We start from the raw sequence: 13,299 nt of genomic DNA, 5'->3' as shown, positions 1-13,299 counted from the left end.
GGGCAGGTAGGCACAGGTTGAAGGTGAAGCATGAGGAACAATCTGGCACTGAGCTGCTGCCCGCAGCCATCTTATGAAGGCCCGGAGACGAACTGGCTAGGAACGTTGACTGGAATTCAAGGCAGATGGGCAGTAGCAGCGCGACAACACATATGATGACATTTTTTTTGTTTAAATAAAGCATTTTCAAGCATAAGAATGGCTAAATAAACAAAACTGCGAATACTGTATAAGGCATTTACAAGACACATTCAACAATGTTGATGTAGTGTTCAACAGGCTTTAATCCCAGGTTGGAATGACCTCACAACAGGCACAATAATCCTAATAAAAACGTGGCCAAAAACTCAACTCTGAACCTTTGATGTCACTTCCTGCCCCTTCTGGTTCCCTCGAAGGAACACATTTATAACAACACACATGAGAGTGAGTATTATTTATGTCTTAAAAGGTTTATTTACTCTCAATATGTCTACAATATTACATAATAGGAGGTTAAAGGTGACTATAGGGGTGCTATGTATTTTGGAGAGGGTGTGAACAGATTATTTAACTACAAACATTTCATTCATAAATAAGGAATGCTCATGATAGAATGTTATTTATCTGGAAATAATTAACCGCGATAAACAAAAGATTACTGGATACAAAAATCGAAACAACATTAAAAAATATAGAAAGGCTGCACAGTGGAGAGTGGTTAGCACACAGCTAGGAGACCCGACTTCGATTCCCCGCTCAGGCATCTCTGTGTGGAGTTTGCATGTTCTCCCCGTGCATGCGTGGGTTTTCTCCAGGGACTCCGGTTTCCTCCCACATTCCAAAAACATTTTAAGTTAATTGGCAACTCCAAATTGTCCATAGGTATGAATGTGAGTGTGAATGGTTGTTTGTCTATATGTGCTCTGTGATTGACTGGCGACCAGTCCAGGGTGTACCCCGCCTCTCGCTTGAGTTCAGCTGGGATAGGCTCCAACACAACTCCACGACCCTAGTGAGGATAAGTGGCATAGAATATGGATGGGTGGATGTTTTGGCCCTGCAGCACATGCTAAAAATATCATTTAACAAGAAAACTTAAAAAATGCAACAAAAACAAAACATCACCACATTGTTTTTTAAATCACCAGTAAGAATAAAGTCAAAATATTAAGAAAAAAGTTGCAATCTCATGAGAAACACTCATAATTTAATGTGAGGGAAATAATGTCATTTTAGTTGCATACAGTTGAAATATTAAAGAAAAAGGGCATTTTTTCAAGTCATAATTTTACCAGAAAGAGAAGAAAAGTCAAATTTAAAAAAAATAAAATCTAGAAAAACTGAACATTTTATTTAAAAAATGTAAATAAGTTATAATGTTTTGAAAATTAGGTTGGGTCAAAGTTACAATATTATGAGAATAAAGTCAAAATACGGGAATACATTCAAAATATCATGGCAAAAATTAAGGAGACAGTTTTTAAAATGAAACAAATTTTAAAAATGAAAAAAAAGATATAATTCACCTATATCACAAAGCTAAAATGCCGTATTTTTTGAAATATATATATAACTTCTTAGCATATACTTTACAACATATCTAGTGGCCTTAACATCCTTTCAATGTTCACTTTGTGGCCCTCGCTGGTATAAATTTGGCCAACCCTTTTCTAGTCGCTCTCACCGCCAGTGCCCCTAATGGCCACAAGAGGGCACTACAGCCAAGCCTTTTTCCACCCCCGCGCCCCCTCATAAACAATAAGCTGCTGCCGTGTGACATCCCAGAGTGTGATAAATACCAGAGATCCTCTGATGAGATCAAGGAGGCTCCATAGGGTGAGCAGATTGTTCAACACTCATTATGATTCTATAATTACGAAATACGTCCATGAGCAAATCCTCCCTCCCTCGGCTGCTGGCACGTGTTGTGTCCTTGTTTTTGTCTTTACTGACAAATGAAGAAGCAAAACAAAGTTTAGCTCTTAATGGAGCAGGGAAAAGAAGCCAGTGTGTAGGAACAGAGGAGTTTGGGGATGCGGAGGTGTCACTACACGGGAACAATGGCGTGAACAAGTTTTCTCCTCCAGACTCTCCGGGCTCTGACTAATCGCCGATTATGTGAGGAAAACACAGACTTTTATTGTTGCTAATTGTGGGAAGCTAAACAAAGTGCTGGCATAATGGCTCTAACCTTGGGCACTGTTGTCCTCAGCAGCAAGGTGGAGCCGAGCTGGCAACGGCTTTTTCTCATGGGTTTGGACATGAACACTTAAGTCGCTTGTCAAACCACTCATCCTGAAAGAAAAGTGTGCCCAAAAAAAAAAAAACGGCCAGTGGGCATATTGCTTTCATGTCAAACAATGAATGACTGACTGTATGAGAGCTGCTTTGCTAGTTAGCATGTTGTCGTTTGGGCCCTCAGGCGCTAACACAGAAACTTTATGGACCCACGTGATCATGACCCAATGCCAGTTTGCTTCTTTTTAAATACAATCAAATGGTGTTAAAGTTGTTGATGTTAGTACATTTTAATATCTTGCTAATCTTCCTTTTTCAAAAAAGGTAAACGTTGTCTCAATCAGGTAAAATCTGCTTCCGCCATGACATCAGGCCAATACAGTTGGCGTATAAATTTTCATAATTTAGGGCCACTCAACCCACAAGAAAAAATGCAACACCACCATGCAGACATGTCCGCGATGTACCGCGGTGAAGTAAGTTTCACGTTGGATATTCGGCTTCATTAGCTACAGCAGTAGTTCCCCTTCACCCCTGGCTCCCACTGGATCCGTCGCGGCCGCCGGAAAAATTCTGTAAGACTGAAAACCAGTTGTAAGCACAGCTCCGGCTGCGTCGGCCATATGGCAAAATGGAAAGAATCTGTTAAGGTTCTTCACAGACGCCAGAACACTCTCTGGTCAATTTAATCATAATCAATGTGAAAAAAAATATACGTTTTTGTACTTACTTATTGTATGAAGTCAAAAAGCGGCAAAAAAAAAAAACACCAAAATCTACAACACCATGGCTGTGAAGGCAAGTACGGCCATTGTTTACAAGTTGTATACAAGGCTAGTTATCGCATAAACATCAGAGCGGACGCTTGCCGCAGTGGCTACCAGAGTCAGCGTGAGTGAATCTACAACCATGTCAAATGCTTAGTCCCACCCTTAAAGTATTTTTGCACGCCTATTTTTTTCCATTACTACCTCTTATTGGATCTTTTATTGGATTAGGGACCTGACTCGCAGAGGTAAGCCAAACAATAGTGTTGGTCATGCTGTGTAATTAAAAAAGTTAATTCAGCAATATTTTGGTTGAATTATTTTTAATTTTCAATTTCAAATTCAATTTCACAAATTTGTGTTTGTACCAAAATGTTATTGTTAAAAATAAATAAATACAAAATCACTACCAGATTGGATCAGCAAGACTGTTAAAAAAAATCATTTTGGTTCGGAAGCCAAAAATGTAGATCAGGACCTCTCTCATGTGAAGCACATAGATGAACTAAACCATACATGTATTGTGCTTTTGTAATTAAATCTAGACTATAGTGCTTAGCTTTTTCATATATTGTATGACAATTAATATTAAAAAAATGACACGCTTGAGGCTCATTTTGCAATTGAAATGCTGTTATGGTTTGTTTGCTTCAATATTGTACTTAGCTTAGCTTGTATTACATGAATGATGAAAAATGACAGGTGTTAGCTTAAAAAGTTGATAAAAATCTTTGCTCAGTCCATAAAAAAAATGTTTTTTTCTTTACACAAAATTCCCAAGCAGTGGAAAAAGTGAGAAATACCACGAAAGAATTGTTCAAACATGCCCCGTGCTGTTAATGTGCGCTTTTTGATGGCCACAGTTTGGCAGCTGAGTTGCAGTTTGCAAAGAAATGTTATTAATGCGACTTGGACGCAAACTCTGTTGCGTGGAACCAATTTGCAGAGCCTCCATCTCGGGTCAGCAGCGTCTCAGCTGTGGCTGGCAGCAATCAACAAATGATGCTTTAACCACAATTAACCTACACAGGGTGGGGTGGAGGGTGGAGGCTGTGGAGGTGGAGGGGGGCATTCAATCTCACTTTGAGAGAAGTTAAAAAAATGTCTCATCAGGCATCAATAATGGATAGAGGCTGCGGGGAGACGTCGTGTCTTCAGAGGTGATCGGCAAACGGACACGGTCGCTTGGGAAGAATTGGGCCCGCTTTGCTTGACCCCACGCGGGTTTCTATTATTTATCAGCACTACACGTGTGCTGCCGGATGGGTTAAAGAGGGTCGGTCCACATCAGGGGGGCCTCGGCCATGCAGTTTAGATTGAGCATTTCGCGCTAGGCTGCCTCTCCCCCTCTCTGTGCCCTATTTGCTATTTATATATATTTTTTTATTATTATTCTTTTCTTCATTGAGATTAGAAACGCTTTTGGGTCAGTGTGAAAGTGAGCACATCCCGGACAGCTAATAAAGTCCTCCCTGCTCACTTTTGTTCTACGCTGGCCCGGGTCCAATTCTCCTTCTTGCAAGCATGAAACACACACGTTATTATGCAGAGGAGAAACTGTTGTCTTCAGGATGAATAAGCATCAACAACACCTCATTATCACATCTGTCAACATGACAAAAGTGCTCACATTCAATTAGTTTCAGCTGAAGGTGGCGCTTCAGGCGGCCACCGTTGTTCCACACGCTCAGGCAAGGTCAAAGGTTAGTAAGTAGGAAGCATGTAAACATGACCTAATGCCCTCAGGCTGCAACACTGAGGCCTCCATAGGCCACGTGGGACATTATACCAAACAGCACCGTACACTTCACTACAGGATACTTTGTATTGCGTTCCATCATAAAATGTCAATATTTTTGTCCCTGAACCGTTGAATGCATCACTCACCCTACACTTATGAACCCTTTACAACAATGTCCATGGTGCATGCGTGGGGGCCATTTTGAGCCACATCACATTTTTATTGGCATATTTGAAATATAAAAATAAATAAATAAATACATAAATATGAAATAAATATAAAAATGATCACTACACTTTGGTATTGATCCCACAATTAGCAAATCCAGTCATCCTGTCACGGTTCATGAGTTACATACCCAACAGTGACAAGTCAATTTGCACAAATAGTTACAGCATTTTTAACTTAATTAGAGACCTCTACACATGGAATAACATCCCTATCGTCACTTTATAGTACACTTCTATTGTCCAATATAGAAAACATCCATCCATTTTGTAAACCGCTTATCCTCACGAGGCGGCGTACACCCTGGACTGGTCACCAGCCAATCACAGGGCACATATAGACAAACAACCATTCACACTCACATTCATACCTATGGACAATTTGGAGTCGCCAATTAACCTAGCATGTTTTTGGAATGTGGGAGGAAACCGGAGTACACAGAGAAAACCCACATGCAAATTCCACACAGAGATGGGGAATCGAACTCAGATCTCGTAGCTGTGTGGCCTGTGCACTAACCACTCATCCACTGTCCAGCTATTGTAAACATAATAGAAAATATAGCATTTAAAACATAATAATACTTGTATGTGTTCATATAAGTGTGGTCTGCTGCTGGGGAACTGAGTGGGGAGGGGGGTGGTGGACAGGAAGTGATGTCGTTGAGTTGTAGCTTGGTGGGGGTTCAAACTGCAGCAGGCGGCTGTGTTTGGGAATATTGTGCCTGTTGTGAGATCATTCAAACCTTGTTCCTGCCATCAAGACTGGTGCTTGTGTGTCTCACCTAACATTACAGTAACATTAGTGACACCTAGTGACTAGTGTAGAATACTACATTCATCACAATGTATGAATGCATCTTGAGTTTTATTTGTATTATATTTCATTCAGCTATTTTTATGCTTGAAAATGTTTATTTTATGCAAAAAATATGAAACATTAGCTTAATTGTGAATGTTTTGGCAAATAATAGGCCGTATTCAACCATGAAACAACATCCATCCATTTTCTATGCCGCTTATCCTCATTTTTTTTGTTCTTTAAACTTGTTGGTCATGATTTATAACACTGGACAAACAAAATGTTACATCAGCACATTATTTGAACAATTTAACAATATTTAATACAACGCGGTGTGCCTTGTCTTTGTTTGGGACGACACAAGGAATCAGCGAGTCAGGGGACGCACCAAATCCACCTTCAACAATTCACTTTCCTAAAGGGAAGATCCCGTCTTTACAGCTCCAGATCACAATCACCAATGTGTGTGTGTGTGTGTGTGTGTGTGGTAAACGTACACTGTCGGGTCACCTTGAGGTGTGCACCGCATGGCGCGAGAGTCCCGCCGCTCGTCTGTTTGGGGCGCGCTTGGCTGAGCACTACCTCAAGCGCGACACTCCCACTCCAGCGGGGATTTGCACACCCCAGCGACTGAGTCCTCCACTGGGCCTCCATTGCTAACCATTAGAGGCGGATTAGGGCGAGATGCTAGATGGAGGACCAAGAAGGGGGTGTGGGGATGGGGGGAAGTTTTGGTGGGAGAAGGGTGTGTGGGTCAGGTGGCTTTCATATCAGGTGTTCACCAAACAACAAGCTTAAATGTCTTTCAAGGACAACCACTGTGTTTCCTTAGCGCTTGTTTGAAAACCCTAAAAATGCAGTTTTTAGGGATATTCCAAACAGGATTTTATGCTGCCAATACCGATAATCCATGAGTCAAATCGGCCGATACCAATACATATATGCAGTGTAAATATTTCAATGTAGTACTGGCTATACTAGGGGTCACCAAGATCTTTTCTTGTGAGAGCTACTTTTCCATCATGAAAAGGTCCAAGATATGCTCATTTTTGTAATTTTTTTTTCATAGTTTATCCAAAAAAACACTCTCACAAAGACAGGAAGTCCCACACACTGCAATGTCAATACCATCCTTTTTCCACTGATACAGGCCAGAGCATCTGTATGTAGAATTAAAAAAAAAAGTTTTGCTCCCAATCCGTGTGGAAGTGGTACAATTTTGGCTTCTTTATTACTTCTCCCTTTCTGTTTGAAACACTTTATTAAGCCTAGAAAGGGCGGCAACGGTCCCTTACGTCCCTGCAGTGATCCCATACCCTGCACATTCACATTGTGCAATATTGTCATGCCTGTGTAGGCTCCTGCGTGACAGTTTGTTTATGTTGTCTTTTTGGGCCTTAGTTTCTGTTTGAACGCTCCTACTTTGTTGAGTATTTAGTTCCTGCTTTGCCCCGTTTCCTGTGTTGCACCTGTTCCTAATTTCTGTTGTGCCTATTTATTTCAGATGCGTGCTTCTCCCTTTTGTGGGATCATTATCGGTTTTGTGTACGGACTAGGTGCATACTAGATGTTTTGCTGTATTGCATAAACTATTAAAAGATATCTTTTAGCTGCATTTGGATCCTGTTCTATGCATCTTGGGGTCATGAAGCAACACCGACAGCCCGCACTGTGACACAATATGGTGTAAACAAAGACTAACAGGAGGGTTAAGGTGACTATAGGGGTGTTATTTCATGTCTACAGAGCTCTAATAATGTTATAAAAACATATTCAGAAAGTCATAATGACTTTTTATATGCTATATTCTTCTCCGGTTTCCTCCCACATTCCAAAAACTTGTTAATTGGCGACTCCAAATTGTCCATAGGTATGAATGTGAGTGTGAATGGTTGTTTGTCTATATGTTCCCTGTGATTGTACCCCGCCTCTCGCCCGAAGACAGCTGGGATAGGCTCCAGCACCCCCTGCGACCCTTGTGAGGATAAGCATTAGAAAATGAATGAATGAATGAATGCTATATTCTAATATTATGAATCCTACTTCAGTGAAATTCCCTTATTGCAGTTGGGTCTGGAACCAATTAACAGTGATAAACGAGGGACGACTGTAAATTCAAATTTAAACAAATACAAAAATAACTGAAAAAGGTAAAACGTCAGGTTCATAAATTAAGGGTGGCTATGTGGAATATTTGCTGTATCTTTAAAAGGTCATAAAGTGAACTTACAAAAGGTCTTATATCGGAATGAATACTTATTATTAATAAATGCGCATTCAAGCACCAAGCAAACTTTCAGGGTGTTAAAATTTGCACCTCCCCTCCCAAAAAAAAAAGGTCATTTTCAGTGTCAAGTTGCATTGTGTCCGTGTTAGGTGGTGCACCCAAGCCAATCTGAACGCTGAGCCTGTTTGTGAAGAACACAAAAGGTGTGCTTTTCACTCTCAGGTCACGCAGAAGAAAGAGCAACCCCGGCAGGTAAATAGGATGTCATTGTCTGGCCTACAATAGAGCCGCCTTAACCCGCCGACCTCATCAGCTCATCAGCTTTTATTTTTTGGTTGGTGTGTGTGTGTGTGTGTGTGTGTGGAGGGGGCTTCTCTATTCTCTAGTCGCTGGTCGGAGTAACAAGAATGGCTCTTTTCAGAAAGTCAGAGGTATTTGTGGCCCCAGGGACTGCACTTGTAGAACTGGATCCTGCAGACATGTCCGTTGGCATTTATTAAGACAAAGAAAAACTACAGACGGCGATGAGTGAACATGCACGTGCACGCACCGTGCCTGCGAGCAATCTGTGAGGTTGTGCTTTTGCTTTCATGTTTTTAAAAAAACAAACGCCCGAGAGGATGCCAACACGACAACACCCCAGTAAAAATGTATGGTTTTTCCCTTTCATGCATTTGTGTCTGCTGCAACAACGGTAGAAACCAATGTAATGTACATGCCAGGCCTGTAGATGCAGTACCCAGGATGGAAGTACTGTGAATATTGTGTGTGATTCATTGAGTTCTCAGGGATTGCCGTATTTTCCGGACTATAAAGGAGGGTAAAAAGGTTAGGATAATCGTAGTCATAGTTTGGCTGGTCCTGTGACTTATAGCATATACCAAAACACTGCCTTTTGTTGGTGGATGGATTTTTGGCACACAAATTGAACGATACAAAGCATATGTAGCGCGGGGTGATTTTAGGGCTCTGACTAAACACTGCAGAAGAACGGTTCTTTGGAGTCTGAACTGATATGAATGAGACACGGTGCTTGCAGTGAAATCATATATTGGGAACAAAATGACAAACAAAAGTAAATTTTCCCAATATTGGTCAAGTAGCTGGTATAGCAGTTTTACGAGTCTCTGGGATAATGGTGGCTTTAGGAACGCCACTCTAGAGGAATGGTCCTCGATCCTTGAGTCCATAGAGTTAAAAGGAAAGACAGCTGGGGGTAGGACCAAAGCCGTCTAAAAAAAAAAAAACCTGACCTGCACCGGCCAGAAACAGGTATTAACATGTCAGTCCACTTTACAAAATGTACCGGTAAATAATCCAACACTTATTCAAGATGGCCATCCTTCATAATCTCAGTAAAAGTTCACTTGTGGTATTCATCCCACTTTACCGTCTAGCAATCAGTTTAGCAGTTGAAATATATCCATACAGATGTAGCGGCTGCAGACATGGCCTGGTGAAATGGAAAGGCTTACCACAAAGTTGTTTTCTGTAGGTTTGGATATCAAAGAGGGTTGTGAGCATGCAGCTTGTTGATCAAGCACAGCAGGAGCCATTGATTACCTGCACCTGCTGGCCCTTTAGTGCTTCCTTGCAGCACAGACAGCCAATCAGGAGGGGACCTACCGTCAGCTGACCAAGTCATATGGCTGCTCCTGATTAGGGTGGTGGCAAGACATGGGTTACACATACGGTACGCTTTTTGTTTCCGAATACTTTCTAATATGCTTCCAACTCAAATAATAAAGTCAACAGAATAGAGACAGTAGCATACTGTGCAAGACCCCACTTTAACATTCACTTCATGAAATAACTCTTATCCTGCATGACATTCAATATTATAAAATATGAACTCATTCAATATCAGCCATCTTTCCAAAGACAACCCCTTAGTACCGATAATTTTGACTGATCTTTCACGGCACATGGACTATTTTGTTGTATGGCTATATAAACATGGAACATACCATCATCAGAAAAGTTTTTTTCTACCTTCTTCTGTTCTTTAATAAACAGCAGTAAAACATTGGTAAGTTTCAGGAAAATATCAGTTCCTAACTAGAAAAGAAGTTTTTTTTAAAACACTACCCAAACCTCTTTTCACAATGTCTGCTCACATTGGGATGGCTGTGTCTTCCAGCACAAGATGTGTGCTCCAATCCTCAGGTAAAAAATGCTGATGGCAAACCAGCATTTTTGTAGCGAAATAGAAAGCTAGGTATCCACTCTTCCGTCTGTGAATGACGCTGAGACTAGCAATTAGCACCGTGTCGTGTTCGTCTGTGAGATAAAAATAGTTTTTCATATTAGCTGCTCCAGTAATAATAGTGCTGTAGCTTGGTTAAAATCCAAGTTAGTTATGGAGCACTGTTGGAATTTTGTTTGTGATGGTATTTCCCATCACGCCCATTGTTAGCTAGCTCCTATTTAGTTTTTTTCTCGCACTAGAATACACAGAAAAGACTACATCTTTGGTATTGAATGAGTTAAGAATGATGTAATTTACTTCATTATTTTCTAATTAACCTGAGGATTGAGGTGCGACAATGAACTCACCCCCTCCCTACTTGGTTTTGTTTTATCCACTTGGTGTTAGCAGTACTGTAACTGTATATGGCGTGTTGGTATCATGCCTGTAGAGCATGCCCGTCTGACACATATATTATTACCTTTAATGCAAATGAGCTAAATGTGACGCCCCCTGGACAATTTCATCACCACCAAAAATCACCACTGGCCATAACTAAAGTTGTTCAAGAAATACATCATAAGAGCTGTTTCTATCATTTTGCTTAAAATGTTAGAAATAGCTCTCAGCATGATGTAATACAGTTGTAATAATGTAGGTGTACCTAATATTAAGCATAACCCGCGTATCTTGTCATATGAAAAGGTTGCTCAAGAAACAGCTAAAAATACAGAAAGTGGTCACACTGGTTGTAGCGCTTTAGCAGACTGAAAGCTGAAAGCAAGGCAACTCAATCTTAGAATTTAAAAGCCTTTTTTCTTCTTCTTCTTCTTCTTCTTCCTCTTCTTTTTTCTCCCCTCCTACAGCCTGCAGCCAAATGGCACTTGTGTTCTGCCACGGCACATAAACACGCACAAAAGAAGTTAATAGCGTAGATGCAAATCAAATTACCAGCAGTGTAAACTGCCATTCCTCCCTGCACTTGGGCCTGTAATTACCAGGGCTTATGGGACTATAATGAATGCTAATGACACACCACTGCAAGGCCGTCAGGACCGCCACTCGTTTGATTTCTCACTCAACTTTGCAGGAGGTCGCATGTTCGTTTTTGAACATGCATGGTACGGCACAACGCTGCAGAGTTTCAGCATTTGTAGAGTTTTTATTTGAAATTTAAAAAAAAAAACAAGGGTTGTAATTGGATGCATTCAGCCACATCTAAAAGAGGAAGCTGAATTTTGCATTTGAAAAGGGGGTTGCAAATGCAGCCGAGCCACTGATTCCTTCAGGGAATGACAGCAGTTGCACACCTCAAAACAAGCTCATCAAGGACTGAATTGAGACAAGCTGGGCAGATCTGATTCTAAAACATATGATAGGACAATAAAACCACACCATTCATCGATGCCGTCACATTTGCAGTTGCTCAAAATTCTGTTGTGTGGTCCTTTTATACAGCAAGGGACCATATTTGACTTAAGAAGTCAAAATAAACGCCTCGGACCTCACTATGTAAAAAGTATTTAGTCTTGGGGATCATCAAGATGTTTTCTGGTAGAATTGAGACAAGCCGCAATGTTCTTTTTGTTCAGCAGTGGTTTTGGTCTTGGAACATTTTTTTACCAGTGTCTTTCTTATGGTGTAGTCATAAACACTGACCTTAACTGAGGTAAGTGAGAATTGCAGTTATTTGGATGCAGTTGTGGGGTCTTTTGTGACCTCTTGGATGATTCCTCGCCGCTCTCTTGGGGTCATTTTGGTTGGCCGGCAACTCCTAGAAAAGTTCACCACTGTTCCATGTTTCCATGTAATGGCTCTCACTGTGGTTGGCTGGAGTCCTAAAGCTTTAGAAATGGCTTTATAACCTTTTCTATACTGATAGATCTCAATTACGTTCCTTCTCGGGGGCTGCAACAGGCGTGGGGGGATGACTTTTTTAGGTTTGGATTTTTGTTCCCCTTAATAATATAAACATTCATTCAAAAACTGAATTTTGTGTTCAGTTGTGTTGTCATTGACTAATATTGAAAACTGTATGGGGCGCATGCCGCTATTCTGCCGGTAGAGGGCGCCCTTCTGGAACACATATTCTGACTTTTGCGTTTGAAAATGAGTGAAATCCATCCATCCATTCATTTTCTATGCCGCTTATCCTCACTAGGGTATGCTGGAGCCTATCTCAGCTGTCTTTGGTTGCTGCCAGCCAATCACAGGGCACACATATACAAACAACCATTCACACTTATGGACAATTAACTACCACTCCACACAGAGATGCCAAATGGAGAATCAAACCCTGGTCTTCCCAATCTCATGACTGTGTGGCCTACGTGCTAACCACTCATACACTGTGCGGCCATCAAGGGAAATGTTTTGGCCATTTGTGGATAATGGCTCTCATTGTGGTTGGCTGGAGTCCCAAAACTAAATAGCTTCATAACCTTTTCCACACCGATAGATCTCAATTAATCTCAGTAAAGTTATGTTTTAACACAGAGGGCAATCACTTTTTTCACACAGGGCCATGTAGGCCATGTATTTTGTGTTCAGTTGTGTTTTTTGTCATTGACTAATATTTACATTTGTTCGATGATCGGTAACATTAAAATGTGACAAATATGCAAAAATAAAGAAATCACTTTTTCACACCTCAAAAAACAAAATCAAATACTAAGAAGCAAAAATGAATAATAAAGAGACACTGGAGTCAAATGTAAGAGCTATGTTGCAAAATAGCCAATAGGAAGCATCTACCACAGAATTAAATTGTGTTTGTTTAAAAAAAGAGCAAGCGAAAGAGACTTTACTTTGAGAGTTTGTCAAAGTCACAGTGTTATTTCCCTCTTGAGGTCTTTGAATAAACATGCAAGCATGTTCATTCAGCAGGTTTTGATGCGCAGGCACCACATGAGCTGATCTAAAAAGACGCTTATTGATGACATAAAGCGGCCGAATCAGGACTTTGTGGTGACCTGAGCTGAGGAATTGCTGCTGTGGAAGGAATCCAAGGCGGGAGGCGAGGGTCTCCTGCAAGGGACGGAGAGATAAGGCCCGCTGGGACGCGCTGAGGACAAGGTTCAAGCAGGATGTATCGTGACCATCTAGCATGTGCGAAGAAATGCTACAT

This window comes from Doryrhamphus excisus, chromosome 5 (genome assembly GCF_030265055.1).
Source record: "Doryrhamphus excisus isolate RoL2022-K1 chromosome 5, RoL_Dexc_1.0, whole genome shotgun sequence".
Taxonomy (NCBI): Eukaryota; Metazoa; Chordata; class Actinopteri; order Syngnathiformes; family Syngnathidae; genus Doryrhamphus; species Doryrhamphus excisus.
Note: the sequence above shows the minus strand (reverse complement) of the source record.